Genomic DNA, 14289 nt, shown 5'->3' on the forward strand with positions numbered 1-14289 from the left:
TTTCGGTTCTGTTTATCTGGAGAACCCTGGGACTCTTAGTGTCTAACAAGCTTCTTAGTGCTGTTGTTGTTGCTGCTTCCGCTGCTGTGGACTGTTTCAGAAATTGAGACTCCACATTCGTGAGCATAACTTAGAATGTGATAGACTTTTTCTGAAAAGACCAGATGCTAAATAGTTCAGGTTTTGCAGGCCATATAGCTTATGATGCAACTCCCAAACTCTGTTGCTAGTAAGTGCACAATGGCCACAGTTGATGCACAACCACATTGGTAGTCTGTGTTCCAATAAAACTTTATCAAAGCAAGTGCCATGCTGGGCTTTGCTCCTCAGTAATTGTTTGCAGAGCTTTGGTGTAGAGGGTTCTTCCGGAAGCCTATGCTTCTTCTGTATTTCTTCTGGCCTTGTTTCCTCATTCCATATGATCTGCTATAATCCATCACTTTCTATTGTCTTCCACCTGATGAATGCTAAGCCACCCAGCAAACACAGGGCATTAAAGCATCACAAAGGAGGGGAAGCAGGAAGGCACAGTTCACAGGGCTCCCTTACAATACCATGGCGTTCTCCTAGTTTTGTGCTACCTGGGTGGCTTGAGCCCAGTCTGGTCAGGGCTTGGCATTTGACTTGTAACTTTATATCCAAAACTTTGGAATTCTCTAGTTGTCTAGCTGTCTAGTGTGGGGTCAGAGGCAGATGGATTTCCTCATCCTATCCTCTCACTCCCCCTGCATTAGCACCTGACATACACCATTGCCTTTCCTCTCTTCATTTCCCCCAACCTTGTTAAGGTAAAAGGCTCTCGTAGGGCTGTTTGATCTCAGGCTCAACTCGCAGTGAGTGAGGCTTGAATTCAGGTGGCATGGTGGGCTCTCAGTACCTGTCCTCTATGAGGTATGATCTCTCCCACTCCTCAAGGACAAGATGAAAACCCCAGAGGCCTTTGGGTGTCCCTTCTAGCATGGAGCACAAGTTGCTAAAAGTGACAGAGACAGAGCTGTAAAGTTGGAATCACCTTTGGCAGAACAAGTAAACTCAACTGTTTGCTTATGACTAGCTACACGTTGTTCTTCCTCCCCTCCTGCTTCCTTCCTTATGCCTTTTTTCTTGTTCCTCTGGGGCTGGCCATCTGATTCATTCAGAATGTGTATGCCAGGAGGTCTGGCTCCCTCTATTTCCTGTTTTAGTTCAGGCCTTGCAGAGGCCAAATAAACACCTTATTTGGCATTTATTAAGAAGAAGGCAACACCTTCATTTGGATCCTGAGCCCATACATCCTGCATGTTCAGGAGATCGAGTTCCTGATGTCACAAATAAGTACATAAATCTCACACTTCTTCCCTTGAGGCCATGCAGTTAGGTTACTCTAGATCTCATCAGGTTTGTTTCTGTTCACATCACATACACCCTCACTCTTGTACCTTCCAGAGAGCACATATCTTTGCCAAGTATGTGTCCCCCAAATGACAACATTCTTCCCTTCCTGTGTTTACTACCTGCTTTAAAACAATCTTACTTAAAAAGAAAGAAAACAGTCAGGAAATAAAACTCAGGGTAAACAAAAACAGTTTTCTCTGTGACTCAGAAGTCACTGGTGGAGAAAAGTGGTTCTTCTCAAATATACAATACAGCAACTGGAAGCCAAAGCTTCAGAGAGTTTTGAAGTTGAAGCATTGCCATGACAACCAGTTGGGACAGCAAGGACAGTAGTTGTGGCTTGTTGCTAGCTTGGAAGTTCAGTTACCTGACCAAAGGTGAAGTCACAGAGCTTAAACATTGATGAGATATTCCATCCTTTAGGCACTAACAATATTTTCTTTCCTTCATTCAAGTACTTGTGCATCCTGGGCAGGTTAGAAAGTAATCTGGTATTATACATGTTCATTCATTCATTTCCTCAACATTTATTGAGCTTCTATTAAGTGAAGTGTTAGACATTATGCCCTCTGTCAGAGAATTAAGAATAACCAAAGGCTGTGCCTACAAGATGCTCACAGTCTGCTGGGAGGCTTTTTATAAATGTTTATAATCTTTCTCATGGGCGTGACTAGCTCTGTATGGATGAATGGTAAGCAGAGTCATGATTGGCGGGTGGCAGAACTAGGGAAAAAGGGGAAGATCATGTCAGATGGCACAGGGGCCAAGATAGCCACCAGGTCTGAGGTGGGAGTCATAGACTAGTTTAGGGAAATCTGTTTCACTCCAGTTGGATAGAAGAGATGTTCTTGTTAGTAGAGTTATTGATGAGAGGAGTGGGGAATGAAGGCACACAGAAGGATGCTAAGGAAGGATGCTATCAGGAGTACATACAAATTCAGGGAGCATTTATTTTGTGTTAACAGAGAGCCAAGACTTAGGGCAAGATGTTAAAGAACTGGTAATCAAAAGTGAGAGACAGCATAAACACAGGGAAATAATGGAAGACAAAATAAACAGAAATGTAAAGTGTGCAGATGAGGGTTCAATTATTGCAAAAGATTTTCACAGTGATGTTTCCTTGGCAACTTCTGTAATGTTGACTTTGTGTCATGTACAGCAGCAGTCAGTTTAGACATTTCAACCCAAGTGTTCCTCAGGACAACTTGAAGAGGGAAATGGAAAGAGGAGAGCCCAGGAAGAAACAGGACACTGCCTGGGGTATAGCGCTAGTGCTCACAACATTGAAGAGCTGCAGTCACCCTACATGGAACCAAGGTCACCCACCTGCTGCAGACAGAGCTCAAGTCTGAGTCTGAGAGCCGCTGACTCAGAGATACCCCTCTTCCCTCTCAAACCACACTTCCTCTTCCAGTTTCTGAGTCCATGAAGGTCTCATCCACACAGACCACAGGCTGAGCTACCATGTCTGGCTTTGAAATCATTTATGTTTAAGTAATATAGACTTGTAGGCAGTTCCTAGCTCAGTTTATTTTTTTCTTCATTCACTCATTTACTAGTTAATTTATTCAACAGATGTTTATTTAACACAAAGTAGGCATTCAATAACTGTTTTTTTAAACCTCCTACTTCGCACAGAATAATTATAAACATGAATTCTAGCAGCAGTGTTTCTTAGACATTGTTTGTTTCAAGGCACATTAATAATTTGAAATAATTGTATAATAGAATATCCCTGTAACCCTTATAATCTAGCCCATGACATAGATCCTGAGGATAGAGGTAATTTTGGGCTAGATTTCCTCTTTGGGTGTGGTGGTCTTAATGGGTCCTTGGACAGAGTATAGGCTATGATTGGCCTGAGCTCAACCAGGGGTAGGCCACGACTGAGGAGGCCTGAAATTCTACGCTTGCCCTTTTTGTGTCTTTGACTGTGCTTTCAGCATTTCTAGGAAGTGAGCAGGGTTATATGGCAGTGTGTGGCTGAAACCCGGGCCCTAAAAAGGGAGGCGGCTGCTCCCTTCTGTTCCTGGCAGTTCTCCCACAGTGCTCCTTCCTGTCCCTGCCTTTTACTAGCCTGCAGCATTCTGCAGAATTCCAAGTCATAGTCCTAGTAGGTCTGCTCAGCAGGTGAACCTAACGGTCCCTACTTAGCATCTCCAGACATTTCTGGATTTCAGTTATTTCTGTGTCATCCAACCCCATGGGCACCTAGTTTGAATGAGTAGAGAATATTCTGGACCTTGTACACACAGAGCTTGGCCTCTTCTGACTACTATATAGGCACCACATCTCAGAGTTATGGCTCTTAGTAATTTCTTTCTTTCCTCTCCATGTGGTCTACCTGTTTCTTTAGTGAAGTTTATTACCTCTAACTGGTAATAAACAGCACCTGCTCTAGGGTCTGGACTTCTATCTTCAAGTCCTTTGCTAGCAATGTAAAATTGGAACAATAGTAATTTTGCTCTAAGAATAGTGATTTCATTAAAGGAACCATAAATTTGGAATTATGCCTACTAGGTAGCAAGTGATTGACCAGTGCTGGTGGCTATTTCGTCTTTGGTGATACACGGAACTCTGCTACCTAGGCTCTCTGCCTGTCTTGGGCTTCTCTTCCTCATGGCCTTCTTTACCTATGCTAGTGCCTAAACACTCCTCTTGTTTGAACACTTGTTGCCTGTTCATCCGTGTGGTAACATTCATGGAGTTATTTGCAGTGAAACCTTAATTACCTGAATCCTAGGTAACCAGTATCCTTAACAAACTAATAGCTTGCTGACTCTGCCTTTTGGACGAATAGGAGGACACAATTTCATGATGAGACTGAAAAAGGAATCAAATCAGTAAAACCCACCATCAATGTATGGAACATTCCAATTCTTTCCTTTTTCTACAGCTACCCTCTCAGGTGTGGATAGTGAGAACCAGCTGGGATAATGAGAGAGACAAAGATTCCAGACATTTGCCTGTGTGAATAGCAACCTAGTGAGGCACACACAGAGAATGACATTTTTCCTAGAGTCAAATGGAGGCAGCCTGGGGATGATACACTCCCAAGTTTCTTAGCTTCTAATTTGGTTTTATTTCAACTCTTTCTGGCTAATTCTGTTTAATTTAAATTTCTCATTGGAAAGTAGAAGAAAAGATTTTAAGAAGACTTTTCAGTAAGATGGGATTTTAAAAAATGATTTTAGTCCTTATTTAACTCTATGAACTCATTAGATCACATATTTTCCTGTGTCTTTCTCCTTCACAGAGACCAAGCAGTTGGACTAGTTTCAGGCAGGGCTTTACCCAGAGGTCTGAACTAAGAGAATGCTCTCTGAACACAGGCCTCTGCAGACTCACCTGGGTTTGATTTAAGAACAGAAGCTCCAACTCTCTGACACTGTCATACAGCTGCACAAAGCCACTAGGAATACCCAGTTCTGATGGGCAAAGTCTTCAGGTGTGTGGTCCCTGATGGGCTGTCTCCCAGTGCTTTGTTTCTTTAAAGCAGAGTCCTCTTAGGTGACTTGTGTCTACATGGCAGAGGCATGAATATTTAGGTGTTCCTGAGTGAGCCCAGGTGGTCTGTGTAACTGAATGATTTTAGTAGTCACTGGGCAGATGACTTATGTTACAAGAGCAGTGCAATGTATCGCTTTAAGAAAACTTGCTATGCAAAGTCTGTTGTTATCTGACCAAGAAATGATAGGTTATTTTTAAGGCAAAAGTCTCTCCTCCAGGTTTGCTTTAACCTACAATTTCTGAGTATGTAGGACCACTGATTATTTATGGACTACTATTTAAACACTTCCTAGGGTGCTATTGATTCTGTAAACTGAGCCTACTAAAAGGAAATGCTAAACAAATGTCTGAGAGGCTTCTCAAAGTCCTTTATTCAATGGAGGAATGAAACAATAGGAAATTGGAATTAGAGCTGCTTCTGAGGCCTGAGAAAAGAGTGGGAGGTGCAGGGGGGGGGAGGGAGAGGAGGTGGAAAGGGGAATTCGTGGTGCTAAGGGTGCTCTGTGTGTCTGTGTCTCTTAGAGAACTAAGGGGCTCTGCAGGCCATGGTATCATGTCAAGATGAATATTTGCCCTATTATATACTCTATCTGGTATATGACTTTGCCTCTCTCAGAATTCTTGTCTGTGGCCTTCTGCATTTGGGGATTTATATTCTTTGGTTGTCCTGCTGGCCTTTCCATTTTTGTTAAGGTGAGAGATCGGCTTGATGGTGAAAGCACACTGCAGATGGCTTTCAGCTTCTGATGAGAACCAGCGGGCTGCCCCACCCATCTTCACACTATAGATGCTCACTGTGAAAAGCCTGGGCAGTCAACCTCAGGGCACTGGCTGGCTCCTTAAGGGAATTCCTTAGCTACAGGATCAGTGTAGCTCACCAAGGCTCAGGAACTTTAATGTTGTTTGTTCTGAAAGCAATTATAAGTGACATGCCAATAAGTAAGCAGATGAACTGATAAATAAGTAAACAGAATTCCCCAGGTTTTCAGTTACTAAGGAGACTTGTTTTTCCTTGTCCCTCAAATCTTTCTTGGTAGCAAAGACTCCACATAAGGACCATTGCAAAACTTATTAAACTTCCATTATTTCTTCATGTGAGGAAACATAATTTCATATTGCTCAAATATACTGAGATGGTTGATGACAACTTGCTAAGTACTGCATCTGGAGGAAGTTGCCCCAATGAGTTAGAGGAGACGAGGGTGAGGAGGGCTCTTTATTCTTTGTTGTCCCTACTAGTTAATATAAGAGGAGGTGAGAGTCAATATGCCTCCTCACAGGCATAGGCTTTGGGTGCAGAGCCCTGCTAGGTCGGATTAGCAGCTACTCCCTCTGTGGGAGTGAACTGTAGAGGGGGAAAGATTAAATACTTTTTTTTAAACAGAATTGTCGAGTGACATGTTTTCAGTTGGGAGGACACCCTTGACAACTCTGCTAAGACCCTCCTGTAGACTCAAGACAGTAATGACTTATTATTCCTACCATGGGCAAGATGCTGGTCTTGATGCAATGGTAATCAAGGGAACTGTTTACCAGCTCTCAAGGAGCTTGCAAGTGTATTGAAGAAATGGACCTCTGTGTGCTAAAATAATGACCTTAGCAGCAGATACACCATTGACTATTCATTCTTTATTGTTCTGCATGTGTTTGTTAGTGTGTTTCATCTTCTCTCTCATGCTATAAGTCAGTGCTACTGTGCTATGTCCCTTTTATGAATCTGGAAACTAAAGTATGGGGGGGTGCCAGGTCATGTTGCTCAGGGTTGTATAGTTGCTGGTCACCTGATTCAGTTGCTCTACTTCATAGCCTGCTCCTTCAATAAAATGTTAAATAACCTAGGTTTCAGCTGACTGCTGACTTCTTGGTCATTTGTCAGTCTCCAAGGCTTTGGTGGGGAGATGCAGGGGTGTTAGGATGGGGCAGGGTTGTCCTAGGAGATGAAGTGGAAACTCAGAAGGTACTGACCACTCTTCTGTAAGGCATGTTACACAACTGAAATTTGACTACCCTGGTAGCAGCTCTAGACTCTGTGAATTATTACTTACTTGCATAGTTGTATTATATTTACTCAATATATTCTCATCCCTGTGAAAGCACCATTGACCAACACTTATTCTCAAAGAAGCAGTTTGCTCTGTCTTGGAGTCTTGCTACTTGGGGACTTAGGTATAGCTTGGTGCTAGCCTGCGTTCTTAATATGTGCACTGTATATCTTATCCCTGGTAACATTAGAACAAAACAGGTGAAGCTAGAAGTGTAGCTTAATGGTAGAACTCTTATCTAGCACATGCCAGGTCATGATTCCATTTCTAGCATGCTAATAACAGGAATAACTCCTGTCGTCACTACCACTGGGGTCCTGTTACTCACAGGGCCGCAAGGTTCAGCATCTCAGCTTCACCTGCAAGTCTGTTGGAAGGCATAGTTTCAGGGATTGCTTGAGTTCTACCGAGTCAAAATCTACATGTATCTAGATCTACATGTAGCCTGCAGATATTAGGTAGTGTGTAGACAGTGTGGTTTTCATTCAGATTCCTGTGTTGTCCCATCTCCATTCAGTCACAACAGGAGCTAACCTGTATAGACACAGTACCAGAACCCATACTATCTATGTTCTCTAGGATCACATGTGAGCCACTTTTTCTGAAGCTGTATCCTTCCTTGGGTTCTTATATTCCATACCATCATTGTTTGCTTTCCTGCTCTCTTAGGCAATTTCAAAGCAACCTTCTCCTCTTTGCAAACCTGCCTGGTGGATTCATGCTGGATGCCTGGGTGGCCTGTGGAGAGTCAGGGAAATCACCCTTCTTGGCTTCTCTCATCAATGCCTGTGATGAGAGCATGACTAAAATGAAAAGTGTTCTGTAAAGAGAGGTTGAAATGTTTGCTGGAAAGATGCTAGTGAGATGATCCCCAGGGGACTTTCCTCAACTCTGGGCAGTAATTTGTAAAATGTCAGATTCAGAGATGAAAAGCTGGGCCTGATCATGTCTTGAAAGAAAGTGATCTAGAGCATCTGGAAAACACCTCTTTGGGCTCTCTCTGTTTTACTTTCTACCCATCTTCCTGCTCACATACTCCTGTATCTGTCAGGTTGGCTTCTCTTTGATAGGGAGACTTTTTCTTTGTCTCCCTTATCCTTTCTGCCCTTCTGCAATCTCTCTACTGTGTGTGGTGAGGGGAGGGTGATGGGTATTGAGTAAATAGTTCTGCAAAAGGCATCATATACATGTGTGGGGTAGACCTAGGCGTAATACTCTGAGAAATGACCTTGATTTATGATCAAGACCTAAGCTGTCCTCTCACCCCTGTGCTTTTTTTGCCATTTTCCTCCTAAAAACAAACTTGCACCATGAAGCATGTTTTTGCACTTACCAGAGTTGATGACACTGTGTATGACTCTTCTGTTGATTGAAGCCTTACCTTCCTGGAAGCCGATGAAGCTTCTCTGAGAAGCAGGACTCTTGATCCTGATTTTAATCCCCCAGAGGTGCAGAGCAAAACTCTGCCATGAGGATTTCTTGGAAGTTAGGTTCTTTAGCTCTCTTTGCCAAGAGCATCATTGCTGCCTAGACCTTACCCCCAACACACTCTAACTTGTTGTTAAGTGAACTCCTCAATGAGAATCTGCCATGAAGTCTTCATGGGAGGACTTTGCCTAAGAAAAACCCTCAACAAGTTTCATCATATGTGCTGTCATCCAACTGTGTAGGCTCTAGAAGAAAGCAGTTCATTATATGTGGGGCCTGTGTTTGTAGGGTTACAGTCAGGTCCTGAGGACTTGCCCCTGGTTCCTATATGAGAAGGGGTTGAGAAAGGCTCAGTAAGGACATTAAGAGAAAGACAGAGACACAGGATAGAGTCAGAAGGGCAATTCAGTGAATACTGAATGCTCCAAGTTTATTCTTCGCCATTCTTAAATACCTTAACCAAAAAGGAGAACATGGTATCATGGATACAGAACAGACAGAATTTCTTCCTCAATTCTCCAAAGATTCGGTATCTACACTTTAGATTCAAATTCTCATTATCTGGCCTTGAGGGTCAAGAGTAACCACACCTCATACCAAATCTGTTGTTGTTTAGATAAGATACCCAAGGCCAAGATCAAACATCCTACTGTAGCCACACCTTAGACCTTTAGGACTTATGACTTGCTAGGGGCAATTTTGAATTCTCTGACCTTGAGCCAAGATGAAGTGGAGCCATTTTTATGGACCCCAACAATTACAGAATGGCTGTGGAGAAGCACATATAACATACTGGGAAAAGTCAGCAACTAGCTGCACAGCAGGGGGCATGCCTGAGTTCTGTTAGTCCCCCTCTATTCATTCCTATGTGCACAGGCAACTTCAGGGTTATTGGGGTTCCAAAGGAATAATCTACCTGACTGTCAGCACTCTCACAACTAATTTAGATTTCAGTAGCAGAGTAGATACAATGAAGGAACAAAACCCCACCATTTCTTGATCCTGTGGGAAATTTAGCTATCTAAACTAAAACCCCCTTTTATTAAGTGAAGTCTCAAATGGCCTAGACAAGATGAATTTAAGGAAATTTTTAAAGCACCTCCCAATACATGAGAGGTATTTCAGATAATGGACAGACACAATGCCATTTGTGGGAGTAGGGTGGGAATGTTCTTAGGAAAATAGCATGCCTATGGGATATGCTTAACTGGGGAGATCTAAGAGAATGGAGCAGAACTTCTTCCTCAGCATTGGGACTGATAACAAGAAACACACTTCTTCATTTGTCTCAACACTGAAAAAAGTTGGCTTAATGGTCCAGAAATACAGATAGTCTTTCTGTTTTATGGAAGAAAATTGCACAGGATGCTACTGTTACTATTGCTGTAAAATAAGAATTTAAAAGACAACGGCTTCCTGAAAGTAAGCAGGTTAGTTTTTTATTTCTTTCTTTTCTTTATCATTGACATTTACAATTCCTAGAAGACAGTTTCTTCCTCATTCCGATATGAGGACCAGTTTAGAATTCTCACTTCTGTCTGATCCTATGGTCAGAAGACACTTTTTAGTAACAATCAACTGACAGACAATTGGTTGAGAAGGAAGTGAGCCACCAGCAGTAGGGAAGCTGAGGAAGCTCCTAGAGGGAGCCTCCCCTTTCACTGTTTTCTTCAAATCTGGGTTCCTCTTTCATCTATGACATACTTAATCATGAAATAATGGAAGTCACTGTCTTGAAGCCACTTTCCTTTTCTTCACAAAAACCTTCCCTCAACCCTCCTGTCTGTGACCACAGTTCTGAATTCAACATAACAAATCTCCTTGACCGTAGATCCTTAAGACTTAGTAACTGTTACATATCACAAACAAGCCTGTAGGCCACCTAGAAAGGTTACCAAATATTCAGCAAGGCTGCCTGGCAATCCGTTCTCTGGCCTATGACCTAGCTAGTAACCAGCTGTCTCCTCCAAACGATTTCCAGGTGTGGCTTTGGGCCTATGCATTTTCCCAGGCAGCACAGAAAAAAGGCAATCTGTAAATCTATTAATGCCACATTCACTAGCCCATGTCATTATTTTTGCTCCCAACCAGTAACATTTTTAAAAAAGTGATTTGAAGTATTTTACTGTAGTAGAAAGAATATGGGCTTTTCAGTTGAACAGACTTGGTTTTGATCTCTGCTTTTGGCACTTGCTACATGTGAGACTGTGAATCACTTTCCCCATTTTCAATGCTCAGCTTTTGGTCTTCAGGGAAGAATCTTTCAATTCGGCTCATACGTTTGCGGTACATTAGTGGGGATGGTACACGGGCCGTGGGTAGGACACAGCAAAGCCTTAGTAAAAGATAGCTCAAGCTTCTTTTATTTCATCTTGGCAGAAGAAACAGATCTCTCTCCTAAGCATAAGGAAAGAACTTCGGAAATTGAAAGTATTGGGAGGGGGGATGTCTACACTGGGGGCATGACTGCACTTCAGATTTCACCACTAAGCAGTTATTCACAACTCTCTAGCTTTGAGACTCACATTTATTAGACTTGTTCATATTGCCTTGGGGAATATTCTAGTTTGAGAGAAGTACCTTTTCCCTGAGGGTAACTGACTCTATTAATTCCAAATGCTAGTAATTAATAACAGAAAATTGGACACAGATTTTCTTTTCTTGAAGACACACTTGAGTATATGATCTGTTAAGATCACTGGCTTCTAAATATGGGTTTGGGAGCTGAGAACACAAAAGCAATGAACAAGATATAGATATACTCCCTGAATGTACTTTCCCCCCTTGGACACTCAGTTTTAATATATCGTAAGGTGTTTAACCAAATGCAAATTTAGTAAACAACAGTACATAGCAGAGAGCTATTGGAAAGAAGTGATGGAAAATGATTATCTAAGTTTTAAGAGGATGTGATTCAAATGTTTGGCTTCAATCCCACCACCATCCTTTGCGTTACATCACTGGTTCTGATGTTCCTAACCATGGGCTATCAGAGTTCATTTTGTTGCTGAGTGACTTAATAAATCATATTCACGATCTGGTCCCTCTGTTCTTCCCAAGAATGTGGCTTTGATGAATAAACACCAGTTATAATGTGTTTGTTTCTATCACATGTACATCCAAAGTTATAAAATCCCACTCTTGCACAAGCTCTGAGTTTTACCACGTATACTGTGTTGGCTCCGATCGTGTTGGTTCTGTCAGCCTCTGCGCTAGACTCAGAAGGAGACATGTCCCCAATATGGTGATTCTGTCACTTTTTCTTGTGAAAGAAAATTGATCTTGTTTCTACTTGGTGGGGTCAAGTGGGCAGGGCTGAGAGCCTTTCCTAAGGGCACATGGGGAGCTGTGTCAGGCTGCCCTCTAGTTTCAGTATATAATTAAAGGGCGATAAAGAGCAGGCTTGGAATGGACAGGTTTTATTCACAGGTCCGACTGGCGCACAGGTAGACATCCTAATGCTCAAGACCTAGATGGGAGGCAATATTTACCCCTTTCACACTACAGAAAGCCACATCATCTGCAATGCAGCTGAGTCTACTTCAGTCAGAGGGAAAGAGAGGGAGACATTTGGCTGCTTAGATCGGCATTCCGTTTTCGTCTGGAGCTCTTGGAACTGGCTCCTACTGGTTCAGCAGAGCCAAGTGTGCACCTCTCTTCCCAATACCATGTGCAATGACATCATATTAGCAGCCTAAAATTAGCACCGTGGGTGTAATTTACACTGCAGAAATTAGCAAACACTGAAAATTAGTAACTTGAAAACTTTATAGCTTCCTGTGAGGCAACTAAGCAGAAATAATTACTGTACTGTTGATCAAATAGGGTTGTAAGGGCAGAAAATTAAAGTCTTCAAAAATGTCTGTGGTTCAATTCTATACACATACCTGTGCTTGCAGTCATTTATAATAGACTTTCAAATTCTTTTTTTAAAATCAGCATGTAGCTGAGCTATCAGTGACTCCATGGTACTCATATTAAATATTGTGGCACTTTTGTTCATAGGTCAGAAGTTGGACATAATTAGATATTACTGGACTTTTCAAAACGTGAAACTAGAATAAAATATGAAGCAGAATACTTAGTATTGATCATAGTAGGTTTGTCTTCCTTATGAAAATCCACAACACAAGGATTTTTGAAGAAACCTTTCTTAAACTCTCTTAATAGAAAAACAACAGTAGAAAAAAACAGAAAATAATGCAAAAAAGAAAAAAAAAACAAAAAGCAATACTTCCAAATAGGAATTGCACTGTAGGTAGTCATTACCCATTCTCTACAGTTTATTATTCTTTGTTATATTATATTATAATTACTACATAATTATTATTCTTCAAAGTTTAATTATTCAGTTGACAAGGCCACTGTATTGTTTAAAATATATTTGCCCATTAAATTTCAACTTATTTTATGTCAGACACAAGAGAAGATATTCTGCCATTTATGAGAATATAGCTATTCATTTGCCATGGGAATGGACACCTTACAGAAAGCATGCTCTCCAATATTGGACTTGATTTTTTTAAAATGAGGATACAAAGTTAGGCAGATGCAGAAGGGGTTTTCTGGGAGGATCTTAAAGAAGGGATGAATATGATGAAAGAGATATTATATAAAATTTTCAAGGAATTAATCAAAAAGGAGAAAGAATGAGAAACCTTATGCTAATAAATCTAAACCACCCATAAGCAAATACTGTTGGCTTAGATTACACAGGAATTCGTGGAATAGATAAAATGATTGTCTAACAGTCCAGGAGAGAACAATTCTTATTTTATACCCAGGCACCACCTCCCAAGACTCCAATAAATCAGTCATCAATGCAGAACATCTATCATACGGAGCGTTTCCATGGACATGTAATGCTTTCACATAGTTTACCAATAAATATGCTCCTTAGTGCAGTGGTCCTCAACTTTCCAAACACTGTGACTGTTTAACACAGAGCCTCATGTTGTGGTGACCCCAACCATAAAATTATTTTTGGTGCTCTTCATAAATGTTATTTTGCAACTATTATGAATTGTAACGTAGCCATTTTTGGAGACAGAAGTTTGCCAAAGTGGTCCCAACCTACAAGTTGAGGACTGCTGTCTTAGAGATATGTGAGAAGAAGCTACTCAGCAAGACATGGTGAATTAAGCAGAGTGTAGTGCTGTGACTGTCAAGTCCTCCCCTCTGCCTGAGGGTTCCTTTCCATCAGTGCTGCTATCACTATTCCCTAACGTGCTTCTTGCAGCTCCCATTTTCAGTTGTAGTATCCACAGGTATTATTGTCTTTATTTATTCAAATTGATTTATTGTTCTAGTGCTTGCTCTGAGCTGGGTAGCAGGGCAATGTGTGCAAGGATCTCATCTACTTGGAAAGTCCTGTTTGTGTTCTGTGATAGAAATCACTGGATAGAAAATGGCCATTCTCATAACTGACTTTCTCAACTTTGAGGATAGGCCCATGGGACCTATGTCATTTTGTATTGTCTGGGAAACAGCTGTTCTCTGTTGCTGATGGTTGTACAAGAGGAGTAGTAGTCTAGGAGTGATATCTGGATGTTACAAGCTCCTTATTTAATGAGAAACACCGTTTCAATGTTCAAAAGAAAGAAATGAATGATGACCATTTGGTCTCAGAAACTATAACTGATCTCTGTGCCAGTCTAGGGAAAGAGCATGAAGGATGAAGGGTATTTACATCAAAGGGTAATCATCATTTGTGTTGGGTGTCTACTTCCTGGCTTCTACCTTGGTTATTTTAAAATACCAGAATGAGTAGAATGAGCTAAGTTGAGTAGAATCTTTTTTGGGGGGGGGTTGGATAGACACTGTCATGATATCTCATATGGGAGTATAGAAAGGCAGGCAATGTGAGGAACTGAAAACCTACATTCTTGTTATTTACACAGTCTTTCCTCTCCCTTTCTCCACTCCCTTTGTATCT

The 14289-nt window shown here is 41.5% G+C and overlaps 1 protein-coding gene across 1 annotated transcript in view; it reads left to right on the forward strand.

Moving 5' to 3' along the window:
• The window catches only part of Pappa2 (pappalysin 2), a 234881-nt gene that overhangs the window by 7985 nt on the left and 212607 nt on the right, over positions 1-14289 (forward strand). The window lies entirely within an intron of this gene.

This window comes from Mesocricetus auratus, unplaced genomic scaffold, assembly GCF_017639785.1.
Source record: "Mesocricetus auratus isolate SY011 unplaced genomic scaffold, BCM_Maur_2.0 Super-Scaffold_100676, whole genome shotgun sequence".
Classification (NCBI taxonomy): Eukaryota; Metazoa; Chordata; class Mammalia; order Rodentia; family Cricetidae; genus Mesocricetus; species Mesocricetus auratus.